Source organism: Triturus cristatus, chromosome 6, assembly GCF_964204655.1.
Source record: "Triturus cristatus chromosome 6, aTriCri1.1, whole genome shotgun sequence".
NCBI lineage: Eukaryota > Metazoa > Chordata > Amphibia > Caudata > Salamandridae > Triturus > Triturus cristatus.
The window spans coordinates 1,225,544,568-1,225,558,802 of record NC_140589.1 but is presented as its reverse complement, the minus strand read 5'-3'; positions in this window follow the sequence as shown (position 1 = coordinate 1,225,558,802).

The following is a 14,235-nucleotide window of genomic DNA, read 5'->3' as shown; positions in this document are numbered from 1 at the left end:
GTTACAGTCCCTGTGACCATAGGTCCTGTTATGCCTATTTTTGAGAAGCATAAAGACAGTGAGCATGGACTAACAGTCCAGTATGTAAGCAGTAGACAGGAAGAACAGTCCCTGATGAGAGCAAAAGAGAATTCCTGGGAACATACTATGGGTAAAGGTGAATTGCATATGTCAAAGAACCCATTTTACTGTTCAGATACTGCCGAAAGAAGCAGAATGGTAGGAGGATCAATATTAGAACCACAGAGATTGACAGAACCAGGGAATGTAGAGAAATCAGTGAGCATAACTACTGAAGAATTGAATGTATGGTTGAAAAACTTGCAGGATAAAGAAAAGGAATCTCATACTGTTGATGTGGCGAAATTACGGATGGTTTTAGAAGAGTTGATTGTAGGGACTATCCCCACAGAGAAGCTGAAAAATTACCAAGATGAGGAACTACTGTTCCTCTGTAAAAGTATCACTTGGAGAGCAAAGAATTTACATGACAGACTAGCAGAAATAGCGAGTGAAAGGGGAATTGACATGGACAAAGTAAAAGCTTTACAGAAAAAGACATTGAGAATCTGAACGCTGCAGGGCGAATAGGGCAGATTAGGGACATAATCACGGTATTGAGGAAATGGGGAGATGTGGACAAATGGAAGATCAGGTGGTATAGGAAGTGGGATGACACCTCAGACATAACATTTCCAGCGTTTCCTGTGAGAGAAAAGGAGAAGGCGGTGATGGAGTTCCCTATGAGAGAGATTCCAGGAGGGGGATATGTGCATGTCCCATGGACCAGACAGGACATTTTGTCATTTACAAATGACTTACCTCGATTACGGGAAAAAACGGTCGAGTGGTACAGACAGGTAGACAGATTTGTGAAATTGTCAAAAGTGCTGTGGATTGATTTGAATAGTCTGTTTGATATAATAGTGCCAGCAGACTTGTGGGCAGAATGTAAGATAGTCATAGATTGGCCCACCAAAGAATACCCGAGAGATCCCAAAACAGGAGCCCCAGACCCAGAGGTTATGAAGAAATACGAACAGGTCATGGCATTCTTGAAGAATAAAGTGCCTCCAAAAGAAACAGACTGGGTTAAAATAGATCGAACACATCAGGAAGCGAAAGAGTCAGTCCACGCATACTATGAGAGGCTAATTTTGGCTTTCAAACAGTTTAGTGGGGATGACAGTCTGGGAGAAAAGGACCTGAGTCATTTTGTGTACAGATGTGTATATGGTCTGCGTCCCGAAATTGGGGACATGATCTAGCAGCACACCGTGGACTGGCAGAGCAAGAAAATAGACGAGATCCTGAGGCATGCTAAATACTTTAGTGATGAGATTGAGGCAAAGCAGCGAAAACTAAAAGAGAAGGCAATGTGGGCTCAAGTGAAGGTTGCAGAGAGACAGGAAGCTCAGCTGATAGAACAAGCAAATAATCCAGGTATTAAATCAAAGTTTGGTCCAGGAAAGGGAAAGGGTAATATAGAAGAAGCCAAGAAAAAGTTTCCCTGTCACAATTGCGGCAGATTAGGGCACTGGATATCCGAGTGTAAAAATCCACCTCTTGCTAATGATGAAAATCCATCATTGAATCCACAGGTGCAGTGTGAGGGGAGTGGCCCACCGCCGCAACAGCAGAAGGCTGTTAATCTACAGAATCAGGTGCCAAAACCGCCCTTACCACAGAGCCGGAGCATACAGAGATATAGCAAAGAAACGGGATTCTACAATGAAGAACAGGTTAACAAACCGCAACGCGCGAGCGCTGTGTCACAGTATTGGCTGCAAAATGACGAAAGTGAGCCAGAAGAGATTTATTGACGGTGCCGAAAAGAGGAAACAGAGTGCGTACTTGGCACATCTCTAGAAATAGATCAGACAGGACCATTTGTAGATGGGAAAGTTAATGATGAAAACATTACTTTTCTAGTAGACACTGGAGCTACACGATCCACTGTCAGATCAGCAGATGTGAAAAATCTTCCTCTTTCGGATGAAACAATCCAAGTAGTTGGTGTGTCTAACACCCAGATTAAAACGTATCTTACTGATCCTGTAAAGGTCAGAATAGGGAAATTTTCAGACATGCATAGATTTGTGGTGTGTGACACCAGTCCTGTGAATCTATTAGGGAGAGATTTGTTGTGCAAGATGAATTGCACCATATTCTGTACACCAGACGGAATAGCCTTTGAAACACCAGATGAAGATGTTCTGTAAAAAATGACTATAGCTAACCGAGAGTGTGAGGTTGCTGGAACCTATGCAGTATTCAATCCAGATGAATTACCCCCAGAATTGAAAAAGACAGTAAAAGCAGCAGTCTGGGACTTCACTGGGGAAGATGTAGGCCTGATGAGAAATGTAGACCCAGTGAGAATTGCTGTAAAGGAAAGAGCTGTTTACCCAAACATTCCACAATACAGACTGACACCAGAAATAATAGCAGGGGTAACCCCTTTGATTGAGAAAATGATCCAGCAAGGAATGTTGAGGGAGATAATGAGCAGTCCATGTAATTCGCCTATCATGGGACTGAAAAAGCCAAGTGGGAAATTCAGGATTGTGCAAGATTTGAGAAAGATTAACAAGATTGTCGTCTCATGTTGTCCAATTGTTCCAAATCCCTCAGTGATTTTGTATCAGATCCCACACGATGCAGAATGGTATACAGTAATTGATTTGTGTCATGCTTTCTTTTCCATTCCGTTGCATCATGACAGCCAGCCACTTTTTGCATTTCGGTTTGGAAACCGTATTTTGGCATGGTGCCGAATCCCACAGGGGTACACAGAGAGCCCCTCCATTTTCAATCAGTTATTAAAGAAATCTCTGGAAAGTCTTACTATGCCTGAGAGTTCAGTTTTAGTCCAGTATATTGACACCCTATTGGTGGCGTCAAAGACATGTGAGGCCTGTGAAACAGACACCATAGCTTTGTTGAATCACTTGGCAGATGGAGGGCTTAAGGTATCTCCAACAAAATTGCAATACTGTAAGAAGGAAGTGACATACTTGGGTCATAATATTGAGAAAGGCCTGAGAAAAGTAACCATAGACAGAATCAGAATCATTAGAGGAATGAGAGCTCCAATGACCCAAAGAGAGGTGAGAATGTTCCTAGGAATGGTTGGTTACTGTCGTCAGTGGATAAGTAATTTTTCCCTGATTGCCAAACCATTGGTAAAATTGACAAAAAGCGAGGTAAAAGACCCCTTTGAACTGAACAAAGAAGAATTGGCTGCATTTAAACAGTTGAAGAACAGTCTTTGTGAAGCCCCTGCACTGGGTATGCCAGACTATGAAAAGGAGTTTGAGCTATACTGTAGTGAGCGAAATGGATGCGCACTCTCAGTGTTAATACAGAAACATGGAAGACAAAGGAGACTAGTGGCCTATTTCTCGTCAATGTTAGATCCAGTGGTGATAGGTCTGCCAGGATGTCTGAAAGCAGTAGCGGCTACATGCCGAAGCCTAGAGCAGAGTGAGGAAATTGTGATGGGGTATCCAGTAAGAGTGTTTGTACCCCATAGTGTGGCGATCCTTTTAACAAGGAGTCGAACACAGTTCATGTCACATAGTTGGCTGACTAAGTATGAAAAAGTCATTCTAGGTGCAAACAATGTGAGTCTGGAAAGATGTGTGAATGTGAATCCAGCTACACTTTTGCCTGATGCAGAGAGCGTGAAGATAAGAGAAGAGGTTGATCATGATTGTCTGGATGTGCTTGACTACTGCACGAAACCTCGACCTGATATAAGAGATCTGCCACTGCCAGAAAGCGATTACGTGTTTTTTGTGGATGGATCCTGTTTGAGAACGGATGAAGGAGTGTTGAGCGCAGCCTATGCAGTGTGCACAGTCTCAGCAGTTATAGAAGCATCACCCTTGAAAGGAGTTAAATCCGCTCAAGTAGCAGAAATAGTGACATTAACTAAAGCATGTAAAATTGGGAGAAATGCGAGAGTGACTGTGATGACTGATAGCCAATATGGCTTCGGAGTTGTCCACGACTTCGGCCAATTATGGCTGCAAAGAGGTTTCCTGACCTCAAGTGGAACTCCCATAAGGAATGCAGAAGTGGTTGGAAAATTGCTTGAGGCAATACAAATGCCCAAAGAATTGGCTGTGGTAAAATGTGCTGCTCATGGACAAGGTAGTGATTACATCACTACTGGAAACCGTTTTGCCAATGACATGGCTCACTATTGTGCCCGAAATAAGTACACAATTAATCGGTCAAAAGAAAAGGAAATGTCTTCTTGCTCCATAATGTTTACTAACGTTGTGGGAACATGGGATGAAGTGAGGCAGTTGCAGGATGAAGCAGTGGATGAAGAAATGAGGCAGTGGGTAAAAGCAGGATGTGCACCCAGGGAAAAGGATCATGTGTGGGTCTATCGGGATGGAAGACCAGTAATGCCTGATAGCATGATGTCAACCATGGCACGGATGTATCATGGCCAAGGACATCTGGGAAGGGATGCCATGATAAGGGCTTTTAAGCAGACCTGGTACAATCCAAAATTCAGGTTGATAGCAGAAAGTCTCTGTCAGAGATGCCTGACATGTCAGCAGTACAACCCTGGAAGGAAAACTGTGGTGAGTCTAGGCACCATAGGCCGGGAGGGAGGACCTTTCACCAGAATGCAAGTGGATTTCATTGAAATGCCCCCATTTTACAAACTGAGGTATGTGTTGGTGGTAGTTTGTCTGTTCTCTAGGTGGGTGGAAGCATACCCGACCAGAAGAAATGATGGAATCACAGTGGCCAAGCTATTGTTGAGGGAATTCATTCCAAGGTACGGGTTCCCAATAACTATAGAATCAGACAGAGGAGGACATTTCTACAATGAGATCATGAAACTGATTTGTGAAGCATTGGGTGTACAACAGAAACTGCATTTTGCCTACCGACCAGAGGCTTCTGGTGTGGTTGAGCAAATGAATGGTACTATCAAAAACAGAATAGGGAAAATGTGTTTAGCCACAGGTTTGAAATGGCCTGATGTCTTGCCTCTGGTTTTGATGACCATTAGGTCTACTCCAGATAGAACCACAGGTTTGAGTCCACACGAGATCATCATGGGACGCGCCATGAGACAAGTGTTTGTGCCAGTCAACAATCTGATGACTATAACTGATGACATGATTTTGGATTACTGTAAAGGCCTGGCTTACGCAGTTCATTCTGTGTTTCACCAGGTTGGAGCGGATGCCACCACACTTGAAAAGAAACCAGCCCATGATTTGAGCCCAGGGGACTGGGTGAGGATAAAAGTCCACCGAAGAAGAAATTGCCTGGTTCCAAGGTGGGGAAGGCCAAGACAGGTCATCTTGACCACAACAACTGCTGTGAAGTGTGCTGGACTGAAAAATTAGATGCATGCAAGTCACACTCTGAGAGTTCCAAATCCAGCAGATGGCATTGGAAAAGAATACTTTGACGAATCAGAATCAAGTGATGAGTCAAGCAATGAGAATATAAAGTCAAAAGAAAATCCTGAAAGGGGGGGAAATGAGCCAAGACTAGTTCAGACCCCCAGAGAGGAAATTCTGAGGAAAAGATTGCAGATTTCCGATGGTTCAGATTCTGGAGATGAGCAAAACGCTAATGGTGAACACAGAAAGAAGAAAAGAAAAGAATGTCCAGTCAGAAGTAACTTTTACACCAGATGAGAGAGTAGAAGAAATTCCACCTGAGAAAATACTGGAAGAAGAAGAAGGGACAGTCACAGAAAGAGAGGGACAGATTGCGGAAAAACCCAGAGGAGGTGTAGGGAACTGCAACACCCAGCTAGGTGAAGGGACAAATAGTCAGCAGGAGGATTGCGTGCCGGAGACCCGAGGAGGGACAGAAGTAGGGTCAACCCAAGAGGTGGAAAAGGAGACTTCTGAAAAGGAAAAATCAAATGAGACAGAATCTGAGGACAGTGAAACTGAAATATCAGAGGGTCGAGTTCTGAGAAAGAGAACTTGGATTGAGGAAATAAACGGCAAACCAAGAAGAAATGCTAAAGGTGATCTTTGGCCAAACAAAATTAGGAAGCTGAGATATCGATTGATACGAGCTAAACCCTCAGAGGCTGAACAAGTGAATGAAGTAACCAGTCAGCATCCAGAGAAAGAGGGAGAAACAGAAGTGTCAGAAGCAAACAAACGAGCAAGAAAACCAAACCAGAAGTATAAGTCACCTGAATGGACGTACGTGGCACTGCCTGAACAAAGGGAAGAGGCAGATAGTCAAGGAAATCCAGAGGAGACTTTGCTGAGATTGATAAAAGAAGAAGAAACAGGGGAAATCCTGAGAGTTATCTTATCCGACATCGGAGAAGAAGCGGAAGATCAGGAAATCCTGCATGTGGATGACGAGAAAGAAGTGAAAAACAACGAAAGGCCGAGCTGAGTAATTTAAACCGATCCTTGTAGGAATACACAGGATTGAATAAGAAATTGAAATAGTTGGATCATCTGATAAGATCTTAGATCTTGTAGGAAAGCTACAAGAGGCGGAGTAGAAGAGGCTAAGTCAAAAGACACGGTTGATTCTAACATAATGGCTAACATAGATGATAACAAGAGTAGATGTACCTTCATGAAAAGATGGTGCAAGACATGTTGCTGTTGTACAGGACTATTAATGCTTCTTTGGAGCGTACTCGCTCTTTTGATCTCTTTCAAAGTAACTTTAGATACACTAGCAGGACATACTGAGAATATGACTAATATAGTGAAAAACTCACAAAAGGTAATACCGGTTAGAACAAGCACAGAGCATGTGCATCAAGATAGGTCAATAAATGATTTTTCTAGAAATGTGTTTTCAAAATTATTATATAAATATGTAAAAACAATGGAAGTAAGGGATTGCTACGTTTGTATGCAATTACCTGCATCTGTTTCAGAAGGGGTGATTTATCATCACCTCCCAGCAATTTATGGAATAACATGTAGCGTCTTAACTAGTATATTTTATCAAGTAGGGAAATTAGAGTATAATTTGTCTAATATAAATAATATTCTTGGACGATTGCCCATGAATAAAGAATTAAATCCAGCTAAAGATGCTAATGTGTTAGGAGAAATTTTTATAGAAACTAAAGGACTAACTCTAGAATATATTTTTAAGAACAATTTAACTTGTAGTTTGAAAACAGAAGAGAAAACATTTTTGGATATGGTTGAAGAGAGAAGATTGAAAATACACAAGAATGCAGAGGGACATAAGGAAGGGGAAAACATTTGGGAAATAGATGGGAAAAAGGAGACACCGGGTGGAGTTAAACCGACAATAGCTATAGACTCACCCCAGAAAGGCAAATTATGCATCATGAGGGAAAGATCCCAATATGATTATGTTTATATAGGGAAAAGTGAGTGTCATGATACATATTTCATTGCATCCGGATGGGGATTTAGAGGTGGAGAAGATCCAGTTTTCCCTGGACTGTACTATATTTGTGGGAACAAGGCTTACTACAGGTTGCCCGACCATTGGTATGGCACATGTTATGTTGGCCTGGTCTATCCAAAGATTTTTCACATGGATAGAGTAGAAAATAGTGGACCAAATAACCTACTAATGCGTAGCAGAAGAGAAACTTGGTTAGAAATTGTAGGTGATATTTTTGGAGCCTTGATACCAACAGTGGGAATATCTTGGAATGCAAATAATATTCGGAAATTGTCAACCATAGTGGATCGCTTGTCAACAAGCACCGCTGGAGGATTTCTCTTGGTAAACACTGAGCTGGTTGCCATGCGTGCTATGATTATGCAAAATCGACTTGCCCTTGATATCTTATTGGCAAAAGAGGGTGGAGTCTGTGGAATGCTGAAAGTTCAACATTGTTGCACTTACATTCCTGACGACAGCAGAGATCTAAAAGTCTATATAAAGAATATTACAGAATTGCATGATGAAATAAAACCACTGGAGGTTGAAAGTATCTGGACTAGAATTAGTAATAAAATGGCTGCTATTAAAGCCTATCTAGGTAAATTAGGTAGTACTATAATAGGGAAAATATTATTCCCATTAACCTGTGTGATTTTTGTATTATTAATACTTAGATTGGGATGTATGTGTTGTAGATATAGAAGAAATAAAAAGAAGGTTAAAAGAGAAATTTACAAAAAGGGGGAAAAGAAACCAGAAAAAGATCTCAATGAAATAGAATTGGAAGAATGGAAGGAGAGTATGTATGACAAAACAAGGCGAGAAGACGAAAGGGAAACAGAATTCTAATTAAGCAAGAAGACATTTCAAATTTCTGTAAAAGGGGAAATAAATTGAAAATTTTGTGGGTTTTGTGGTGATAAAATCACCAAAGGGGGGATTGATGGAGCGGGTAAAATAAAAAATAAAAATTTAGTATACCCAATCCAGTTAGATATGTTTATATTAAAACGAATAAAGGACTAATTCTAATGAATAATAGGGTGTTGTGATGGAATTAACCAACCTGATTAACCAAGAGAATACACGTGGGAATGCATTTGCATGGCTAAAATAATAAGTGAACTAAGTTTGTACGCATATTAAATTTATATGTTTAGCTTAAGCAGTGTTAACGTGATTTGCGCTTAAATAAACCAGCATTAACGGCTTTAAATGTTGCATATGGCTAGATAAATGCATACACATAAGGGTATTAGTGAGGGAATAACATTGTTTAATTCATTTCTATGTATTAATTACGATTTTGTGTTTCTTTTACTTAAGTTGACTATTTCGGCCTACTAAAAGATGGCTGCCGACTGAATCCTCACTAAAGTACATGACTTCATGCAATTAGCAATGGAGGAAGGCGCCTGCACTGACTACGTCGTGGCCTCTCCTTGAACCTCCGAACCAGGTCCATGAAGACTACTCTGGGCGAGATGCCAATGTCCCTGAACATGGACCAAATGTTGCCATCTGGGAACCAAAATGAGTCAACCACCACAATTTTTATCTGAACGTGGTGAACCATTTCTCACTTGGAAAAAATGGAAACCTTTGTTTGACTCATATCTTATAGCCATAGAGGGTGAAAAGTTTTCTGCATCAAGGAAACAAGCTGTCTTACTCAACAATCTCGGAATTGAAGGCAGAAACATTTATGAAAGTCTAGATCCGATACCAATTGGGAGAGGTGATGGGGAACCTGGTGACGTTTTTGAAATGACTGTCCTGCTTCTTCAACCCCATTTTGGGTCACATCTCAATGTAGTCATGGAGAGACATAAATTCTCATAAGGACACAAGCCAAAGGTGAGAAAGTTGGTAATTATGTGGCAGCTCTAAAGTCCTTAGCTCAAACATGCGAATTTGAACAATTGACAGACTCGCTCATTCGTGATCAACTTGTACGTTGCACGAATGATACTAGAATTCAAGAGAAGTTATTGTCTAAAAATTCTAATTTGAGAGAAGCTATCAGCATTGTAGAGAGCATTGAACATACCACTGATTGGGTGAAAGAAATGCACATAACTGCTTTACCACATGAGAATGTAGCGATTGTGAATAGCTGTGATTCTGATGGTACAGATATGAGTGAATTATCTTCCAAAATTCATGGGAAACATAATAAAGTGATAAGTAAGAATGACAAACAGAAAGGAAATTATAGCAGTTTTAGTAAGGATACTAATCTAAAATGCCCCAGATGTGGTAGTTAAAACCATGGACCTAACTTTCCAAATTGTTGTGCTTGAACTATGTACTGTAGGAATTGTGGAAAGAAAGGACACTGCACACGTATGTGGAGAAATGCAAAAGTAAATTTTGTGGAAGATGAAACGTTGTATTTTCAACAAGCCATTCACCATATAACTGCAAGTGGAAGCCGAGCTGTACATGATGTACAAAATGTTGATAATGATGATGTCTTAATGCCTAGATGTGATGTATTTTTTTTTAAAACACTGTTTATTGGCTTTTTTTTCGGCATTACAAATCTATCAAAACAATCAAGTTCAATGGGAAATTTAATTTACAGTGAAAACATCGAATCACAATGATGCAGTGTATACATAGTCACAGAGAGATGGTAAGCTGCGAGTTTGGGACATAGTACACTAAGCGTGGTATCAGCTTGGGAGGCCTACATGGTAACACGACATATGCTCTAGGGGGTCTCCTTGCTGATCTGAGACCTAACAGTCTCCGCTGGACAGTGAATTTGCTCAGTCGCCATATTGGTGTCCCTGTCCTCTTCTGTTCCCCTCAGCAGGTATGATGTTAGGGGTCCCCAAATGTCTCGAGGCCGCGATCAGGCAGGGAGTAGTTCCGCCTAAATGGCATTTTGCTCCTGACAGTAGGTGAGGTCAGCAAACCAGTCCTTAAATTTAGGCGCCCTGCCCCTCCCCCATCTGCAAGCAATTTTGCGAGGAGAAGGCCTAGTGCCAAGAAGCTTTTGGTGTTGCCTTTGTGTCCGGGAAGGTATCCCAGGAGGCCCATTTCAGGTGTGAGTTCAAGCCTCCTCCCAGTCATATCCCCTAGAGCCTCCGCCACCTCAGACCAGAAGCACGCCACAGGTCCACACTCCGATGCGACATGTAGGAATCCCGCCCCCTCTCCCCCACAGCGGTCGCACTTATCGCTGTCCCTCAGTTGTAGTTTGTGAAGCCTCGCAGGGGTATAATACATGCGGTGGATGAATTTAAAATGTATGATCCTAAATCTGCTAGTAGCTGTGATGCGTTCAGTCTGCTGGCAGCTATATGTCCAGGCTTCATCGGTAATTGGATGGCCTACTTCCATTTCCCATCCCTGTTGCGCTTTCGTAGCCCACTTGGTTCTGCCCCTATGGTAGCCTTATATATACGCGATACAGCGTGTGGTGGCCCAGCAAACAGTGTCAAGTGTAGTGGGAGCAGTGTGGGGGGCGCCTCTGGGAAAGCAGATGTAGGCGCCATGACATCCTGTCGCAGGCGAATGTAGAGGAAGCTGTCCATGGTGGTGGGGGGTGTGTTGCCCGAAAAAAGCTTCTGCTGCTTTAAATTTCCCCTTGTGGTACATGTCTCCCCATGTATTCACCCCTAGCCGAAGGAACATTCGTTTGCAGATGCCTTCTTGCGTGATGGGTAGGCGAGGCTGGTCGCGAAGAGGGAGCAGTGGGGTATCGAGCATGGGTGTCTGGGATCGTTAGGCTATGGCTCGCCACACGTTATTGGTGCATGCCACTGTGGACAGCGGTCCCCCAGCCGTTTTGTTATCTACGCCTAATAATCCTGCAAGTGAAGCGGGCGCCATGAGTCTTTGCCCGACCGCCAGGTGAGTCATGAAGGGTGTGGGTGCCAACCAATATGCCGCATAGTGCGCCTGAGCGCTGAGATAGTAGAGTTCAGGATCAGGTGCTTCGAATCCGCCCCTGACGAACGGCAATATAAGAGTGCTCCATTTGATCCGGGGCTGCTGCCCTCCCCATGCTAAGCGGATAAGTTGACTCTTCAGTCTAGTGAAGAAGTGGCGGTCGGGTGAGAAGGAGATGTTTATGAACAAGTATAGGAACTTGGGCATAATGATCATTTTCATTAAGGCCACTCGGCCCGCATGGGAGAGTGGGAGGGCTTTCCATCTGGTAATCAAACTTTCTACCTTGTCGAGGACCACTCCATAGTTAGCCCTTATTAGTTCGTCTTTATTCCTATTGATAGTGATGCCAAGGTAGCGAACCTCCTCCACGCACCACTGCAGCGGGTACTCCATTGGGAATGGAGCGGTGCCCCTGGTGAGTGGCAGGACTTTAGACTTTCCCCAATTTATTGTGATGCCTGAAAAGGCCACGAATTATATTATTTCGCAGATCATGGCGTTCAGCCCATCTGCGGGGTCACGCACATACAGCATAATATCATCTGCATAGAGCGAAATTAAGACGGGTGGGTGGGATAGTCTAGTGCGTATTGTTTGTGATGCTGATGCAGCATGGCAGCCAGCGGCTCCATCGCGATCGCGAAGAATAGAGGTGAAAGGGGACACCCCTGCTGTGTGCCCCTGGATATTTCAAAGGGTGTGGGTCATTCCCCATTTAGGAGCAGGGTGGCAGTAGGGTGATGATAGAGTAGTTTAATCCAGTTGAGAAACCCTGGCGGGAATCCCATGTGGGTCAGAACAGCAAATAAGTAGCCCCATTCAAGGGAATCAAACTCTTTGGTGGTGTCTAAGAAGACTGCCACCGCCGGTTCATCCTGGTCTATCCCATGCATGATGGCAAACAGGGTCCACAGGATGTGGGAGGTCGACCGACCTGGTATAAATCCTGCTTGATCTGGCCTGATACGTTTCTCCATCAGCAGCTTGAATCTATTGGCCAGTACTTTGGCCAGTATCTTGGTATCACAGTTTATCAAGGACAGAGGTTGGTTCGAGTCCGGGGAATCTGAAGGTTTCCCGGGTTTTAACAATGAGACCAGCATGGCCTCTTGCATTGTGTGTGGAAGCGATCCCTCTTCAGCCGCCTCTTCGTACAACACTTTGAGGAAGGAAGCCAACGTATCTATGTAGGTTTTGTAAAATTCAATCCCGAGGCCGTCAGAGCCTGGCGCTTTCCCATTCCCAATTTGCCTTATGGCCTCTCGGATTTCGTCTAATTGGAACTCGGACGCCAGGAATTCCCTCTGCCAATCGCTTAGCCAGGCTAGTTCTATCTGCTGCAGGTATTGCGGGGTTTCCTCTTGGCGTGTCGCACAGGATTTGTATAGTGTGTTATAGTGCACGGTGAACACTCCCATAATGGCCGATGTATCTCGGTGTGATGTTCCCTCCCCATCTCAAATCACTAATACGTGGTTCGCTGTCTTCGGCGGTCTAACGGTTTCTGCCAGCGCCCTGCCAGGGTGCTCACCCTCCCCATACTTTCGTGCTATGTGGTATTTCCCACGGGAACGACATTCCCTATCTGCCTCTGCCTGGTATTCCGTGAGGAGCTGCCGAGCCTTGGCGAGGGTAGGGCCGTGGCATGTCCCATGAGTACTGGGTTCCAGCTGTCTGAGCTGGCGGTCTAGGTTAGCTATGGTAGTGTGGATGTCTCTAAGGATACCTCCCGCTTTGGCTATGCAATGCCCTCTAACTGTGACCTTTAGTGCCTCCCATACTGTGGTCAGAGAGGGGATCGTGTCTACATTGAGTGTAATGAACTCCTCGAGCATGTCCCCCAATTCCGTTTGGAACACCTGCTCAAGGAGCGCAGTAGGTAAAAGGTGCTACAGACTGGGTTTGGGCTGTAGTCCCGGCGTAACCGACAACTTAAGCACAGAGGAGTGGTCAGAGTAGGTAGGCGTGAGGTGGCGCGCAGAGAGAGCGTGTACTGCCATACTCTGCGTCACAACCCACATGTCCAGTCGAGACCAGTTATCATTTACCGCCGAGTGGAATGAGCCCTCCCGCTGTGTGGGGTGGAGGTGGCGCCAGACATCTACCAGCAGATTGTCCGCTATTATTTGCTGAAGTTGCCGCTGTGCTTTGGAGCAGTGATGCGGCAGTGGGTGGGATCGGTCCCATGGGGGGTGCAGTGTTAGGTTGAAGTCGCCTCCCCATATAATATGGGTCGAGCCTATATTTACTATGCGCGCCCATAGGGTTATATAAAAGTCCTCATCATCTGTTTTGGGGCCATAGCTGCATACTAGCGTGGCTGATTCGGATGCCAGCCTGCCCCATGTCATACAGTACATGCCTTGCGGATCAAGTGCAGATCCTTCCTCCGTATAGGGGACCACTTTTTTGATGAGGATAGCGGTACCTCTCATGTATGCTGAATATGAGGAAAAGTACCTCTGGGAGGCCCATCTGGAGGCGAACTGGGGCTGCTGTGCAGGGAGCATATGCATTTCCTGCAGCATGGCTATGCTGACATGGTGTCTGTCCAGGTAGGCCAGTAGGTGTCGTTTTAACTGGGATAGCCCAGCCTCCGCACGTTCCATGTTAGAAATCTCATGTATGTCTCCATTTGGCCTTGTTGGCCCTCACCCACCATTGCCCTGGGAATCGTGTGCGAATGTGTATGAAACATGTGCATTCGTCTCCGAATTGGTACTATTATTACATGTCTTGTAATATTCTCGTATCTTGTGTCCCTGGCATTCCGAGTGGATTTTGCGCTAACAATTCTATGGCAGTGCATAGTAGCAATAATGCTGGGACATATTCGCCCCATAACATATAAGCATTGTCAACCATGAAATCAGATATTACTCGGGTCCCAGGGTCTCTGGAATCGTGTTCTTGAGATACCCCCAACAA